Genomic DNA, 6,000 nt, shown 5'->3' on the forward strand with positions numbered 1-6,000 from the left:
GCCATTTCATGTATGTGAAACATGGAATTGCCCCCATATTGTTTAACACCTTGTGGCATAAGTATACCAAAGGTAATGACGAGTTGCAGTGGCCAAAGACTGGTTCATTTGATGAAAAGAAAATTGCCTTTCTACAAGAACAACTATTTTCTAGGCACAGTAGGCAATCTATGTTTGATGCCTTAAATGCCTGGCAGAAAGAAGCCAAACAAAGACGGATGAGGGGGGAGAAGCTAGCGAGAGCTAAGGCTGGGCAGACCATAACTCAGAAGGCTGTAGCCTATGACAGAGCTAGGGTAGAGAAAGGAATCGATTGTATGAATCGGGATTTTAGACTAAAGTTATGTGGCTCGACCTAATGCAGAGGATGAAATATAAGACTTGCTGGACATGCGGCCACCGCCTCCTTATGTCCCGCAATGGTTATATCCGGAGGAATCGGCAGCTATTGTATCGGCTGGGACAAAGACAGTCGCCCCTACGCCGGCTCTAGATGCCTCTGCAGCAACTCCGGTTGCATCGGCGCCTCAGCCCCCCTCCCTCACGCCTGTCACTGATCGTTCTCGGTTGTCTTCCTCTGTCTCGGAAATTATGGCCTTATTGCCCAATTTATTGTGAGCCACGACAGCTGGGGCACCCCAGTTGTCGCCAGGGGCTATGCACTCTCCATCTGCCTTGACCTCCTTTTCCGCGAGTGCGACTCCTTTTGCAGCTGTTTCAACTCCAGTACATGCGGCCGGTTCATTAGATGGCAGGAAGCTGTTCACTCGATCAGCTTTAGGAACAGAGGAAAAGGGAGCCATTGCCGTACAGGCATCCCAGTGGATGCGGCAATCTATTTATACTATGTCTGACATATGGAGCACCATGCAGGATTATGAAACAGTGATGCAACAGCACGCGTTAGCCCCTATGGCTGACCGCCTCATCTCATTGTGGGAGCAAGCTTATAAAGGGGAAAGAGCTCCGGCTATACTGTATGATATTCATACCCAGGCACATAAATCTCAGCTGAGCCCAGAAGCGGTATATGGGAATGTGAAAACCCTGGTTAGTTACAGAATGCGCTTACACGCAGCTAGTCCTGCAGGGGTACAGCAGTTCCCGATGCGTGAGGTGCACCCCATTTATCACCCAGAAGTAACTGAGATAGTAGATGCATGGGGGACGGTTACCCGCCCGAGAGCAGACGCCCGTTTTCAGGAGCAATGGGTATACACCCCATGGAAACGTAGCGAGGTACTTTCATTGAAAACTCAGTTGCCAGACCCCAGAAAGAATCATACAGCATACTATAAGGAACTCACTGAAGCCGCCTCCTCGGCGGTGATGCCACTGGCTGATATCGAGGTATTTTTTGCTCTATTAGTGCCGGTGGACATATGGCGGCAGGTACATGACCAAGACCACGTGACGGAGTTTGGGGGAACATGGGAGCAATTGAGAGACTGGGATAGGGATCGTAAGCCAGGGGATAAGCCCAAAAACTGAAATATTGACTTTGCCGGAGAAAATAATAACTTACATGCATTCCCTAATCCCTCCGAAGAAGGACGAGAATGTGTCTGATTTCTTTACGAGGTTTGAAGGGGTTTTTATTGATTTTAGCGGGCAAGATCTGTCTAAGGAGGGTGGCATACACTTGTTTGTTAATAGGTTTGTAACTAACCTATTACCCGAGATATCAGCCCGACTTCAGGCTGCGGAGAGTACCTGGACTACATCTACCCCTTTGACTATCCTAAGTATGGCTCAATACTATGAGCATCGGGAGAACGAGAGTAAGGAAAAAACGGAAAAGTGATCGAAGGAGCTGAAGACTCGGGTCCTGTTACAGCAAGTTGAAAGAGGCCGAGGTAGGGGTCGAGGAACGCAGAACTTCACCCCACGAGGGGCGGGGCCCGGGCAGGGTGTAGGACGAACAGATTTAGGAATAAATCAGTGTGCATTCTGTAAGCAGGAGGGGCACTGGCGTGCTCAGTGTCCGTTGTTGCAGGCGCAGAATGGCGTTCCGAGGGGCCAAGGGAGAGGCCGTGCAGGTGGTTATCGAGGTGGACGTGCGAGACAGGAAGGTGTCGAGCAAGGTGAGAATAGTCAGAATTATTTTGACCATGGTCAGGGGAAACAATATTACAATGAAGGATGTGTGAGCAACGACTCGGCTGGCTATTGTGAGGCATAGGAGAGCCGAGGACAGAGTGGGGGATGTGTGTCAATTCCGATAGATCAAAACAGACCTTATGTACATGCTCGTTTGATGGATACATCAGGTAAGTTTCTAGTTGACACAGGGGCTATGAATAGCTCTATTTCACATGCCCTTGTCCCTGGGGCAGCTCTGTCTGGCCAGAATAATGTGTCTGTAGGTTTCTCTGGAACTCCAGTGGTAAGCCCCATCTCCCAACCTGTTTCTCTTACTTTGGGGCCGATTTCAATTGATTCACCTTTCCTTCTGACTTCGCAGTGTGGTGAGAATCTCTTGCGGATGGATATACTGAAGAGACTGTATGCCCGCATCTATTGCACTCCAGACGGTGTCTATTTGATGATTAAGAAACCCCTCCCTCCGTCAGCACAATGTTTCTCCAAAACAGACACTCTGCCCCCTGAGCTTGCAAAGATTCCCCAGAGTCTTTTGGCTACCGGAGATACTGACGTGGGTTTGTTGAGCATACCACCCATTTCGATCACCTTGAAACAAAATGCCCGGTTACCCAGAGTCCCGCAGTATAAGATTGCTCCCACTGGGGAACGGGCATTACTGTTCATCGTTCATGATTTGATCCGCACTGGGGTAGTGGAAGAGACGGCTTCTAACACGTGCAACAGCCCTATTCTTCCTATTCTTAAACGAGCCCCGATAGATCAAAGCCCTGATTATGCTGACACCTATCGTTTTGTGATTGACCTGAGTGAAATAAACAAGATTGTGGTACCCCAATATCCCTTGGTGCCTGACATCACTACTATCTTGACGATGATCCCTCCGACCGCCAGGTTTTTCTCTGTCATTGATTTGAAAAATGCTTTCTTTAGCATTCCCATTCATCAAGATAGCCGCTATCTTTTCGGCTTCTCATTAGGAGGCCGCAGCTTCATATTTTGTCGCGCCCCCCAGGGCTATACAGAAAGCCCGAGTATTTACAGCCAAGCGCTCAAAACATTACTGGACACATTAACTTTGCCACACGGTAACGTTCTGGTGCAATACGTGGATGATCTCCTTGTGGCCTCGGATACCGAGCAGGGTTTCCGAGCAGCGACGACTGCATTGTTACAGCACTTGGCAGACCACGGTAACAAAGTCTCGTTGTCAAAATTTCAATATTGTCGACCGGAGGTGACCTATCTTGGTCATCTCCTGTCGAAGGAGGGAAGACGACTGACTCCTGATCGTATCATAACTATATCTAACATGCCTGTACCTTGCACGCAACGTGATGTCCGCGCTCTGCTTGGCATAACTTCTTACTGTCGCCAATGGATCCCTAACTATTTCCTATTAACTAAACCTTTCTTGCATTTAACGACTAAAGATGTGCATGAGCCTTTACCTTGGACAGCTGAATGTCAGAATGCTTTTGTTTCTTTGAAATCTGCTCTTTGCTCTGCTCCCGTGCTTGGCACCCCTGATTACCGGAAGCCTTTTGTACTCTATGTGCATGGGGTGGACGGTTGCTCGCTTTCAGTGTTAACACAAGGATTTGGTGGTAAGCAAAGACCTTGTGCATACTTTTCGGCGGTATTGGATAATGTCGCCAGGGCACTGCGGTTGCAGTGGCGATCCGACAATCGGAAGGGCTCATCCTGAATACGGACCTGACAGTGATGGTGCCTCACGCTGTGGACGTATTATTGAACAGGACGCAGACCCAGCACTTAACGAGTGCGCGTCTTACAGGGTACAAATTGACCCTGTTTGCACCACATATCACTATCAAAAGATGTGTCACCTTGAATCCTGCTACGTTACTACCTCTCCCTTTGGAAGACCATAGTCAAGATATACATGATTGCATCTTTCGGACAGAAGAAGAAACAAAGGGGCGGATAGATTTGACAGACATTCCTTTATCTGACCCTCAAGAGGAATTGTATGTCGATGGCTCATGTTTTAGGTACCCAACGGCACCACGACCGCTGCTTATGCCATCACCACATGCAAACAGTAGTTGAGACGGCCAAGGTATGGACAGTTGGTTTTGAGGTTGTTAGCCGCCCTGACCTTGCCCCAAGTCATAGCCGTTGTTAAATGTAGTGCCCATAAAGCAGTAGTTGATGATGTAGGTAAGGGAAATTCCTTTGCGGACAGAATCGCTAAAGAAACTGCCCAATCCAATACCACCTCCATGTTTGTAACAAGTCTGCATAAAGGGATGATAGAAACAGAGACATTCAATAACACTATAGACAGTGTGAGAGAATTGCAATTAGAAGCAACCCCTGAAGAACTAAAGTACTGGCAAGAACAGATAGGGAAACTAGACGACAATGGATGTTGGATTGATCTATCAGAAAAATGTAGATGGCTGCTGTCGAATGCATTTGTGAATGCTGTCGTGTCCATGGCACACGGTCCCACACACGTGGGGATTCAGAGTATTTACGCAATACTAGATCCTGTGTGGTATAATACCAACATCCATAGGACTGCAAAACAACTAGTCCAGAATTGCATGATTTGTCTACAGCATAATCCAGGAGGGAGTATCCCTGTTCTGAGAGGTAGCTTCGCGCCCCCCACCCTACCTTTCGAGGTATTACTAATGGATTTTATTCAGTTTGAGCGGGTTAACAATCTCAAATATGTCTTGGTAGTGGTTTGTACGTTCAGCAAGTGGGTGGAGACGTACCCTACCAAGGAGAATACTGCCCTAGCCACCGCGAAGGCCCTAGTAAAGGAGTTCTTTCCCCACTATGGGTTACCACAGGTGATCTGGAGTGATAATGGGAAACATTTCAATGCTGACCTTGTTGGACATGTTTACAAGGGCCTGTCAATACAGCAGAAGTTCCATGCTGCCCGTCACCCCCAATCAGCAGGGCTAGTGGAAAAATATACTGGGATCTTGAAATTGAAATTAGCAAAGTTACAGGCTACCACAGGACTGAAATGGCCTGATCTCTTACCCTTGGCCTTATTGTCTGTGAGAACCACTCCCCACTCCCGCAGTGGGATATCGCCGTATGAGGTGATATTTGGTAGGCCCGCTAATGTATGGGGTGTGCCACGACCAAAATCCCTTAGAGACATTGAGTACCCTATGTTGGCAGACTACCTTTATGCGCTGACTAAAGATCTTCGTTCTATTCACCAACAGATATCAGCAGTACTGCAGCCTCTGCCGGAGGGTCCTGGACACAGCCTGGAGCCTGGACAGTGGGTCCTGGTTCGGAACTATCAACGGAAATCGAGTCTATACCCACGCTGGACCAAGCCCTTTCAAGTACTCTTGGTTACGAGGACGGCTGTGAAAGTTGAAGGAAAGCGGCATTGGATCCACGTCTCGCATCTGAAGAAGGTTCCACTTCCCTTGCCAGATGATCAACAGGATCAGAGCGAAGTATTAAGGTACGAAAGTGATAGACATACCGAAAAGTCACCTTCCTCAGAAGCCCAAGGAGAAACGGATGGGTGAGAGGAGGGTGTCGTGAGATCGGCGACCTCTGCAACAGGTAATCTGACACCTGGGGATGCCATACGTGACAAGGAAAGTCACACACCCAGTTTACCTGACCCCACTGTGCCTGTTCTTTTCATTAATCCCGAAATACCGGGTCATGTTCGCTACAACCTGCGGCCCCGACAGAAAGCAGAGATCCCAGGTTCAGCCTAGAGAATGAGAGTGAAGGTCTGAGCAAAACCCTGGGAAAGGTAAAAACACTGGACTGAACTCGTTGAGAGCTTGGAACTTGTTGATAACGCTCTGTTCAGAAAGAAGATAGAGACATTGATCAGTTGGTGGGGGGCCCAGGTAGAGTTTCCTTTCAGCAAGAGTT

General features: G+C 48.3%; 1 long non-coding RNA gene across 1 annotated transcript in view; it reads left to right on the forward strand.

The window, feature by feature from the left end:
- The window catches only part of LOC146829041 (uncharacterized), a 29,560-nt gene extending 24,121 nt beyond the window's left edge, over window positions 1-5,439 (forward strand). Inside the window, exon 3 of the long non-coding RNA XR_014961901.1 lies at window positions 5,322-5,439. This is a non-coding gene — a long non-coding RNA (uncharacterized LOC146829041). The remainder of the gene's footprint in view (window positions 1-5,321) is intronic.
- The last annotated feature ends 561 nt before the right edge of the window (window positions 5,440-6,000 follow it).

The sequence above is a fragment of the Triturus cristatus genome, chromosome 5_2 (assembly GCF_964204655.1).
Source record: "Triturus cristatus chromosome 5_2, aTriCri1.1, whole genome shotgun sequence".
Classification (NCBI taxonomy): Eukaryota; Metazoa; Chordata; class Amphibia; order Caudata; family Salamandridae; genus Triturus; species Triturus cristatus.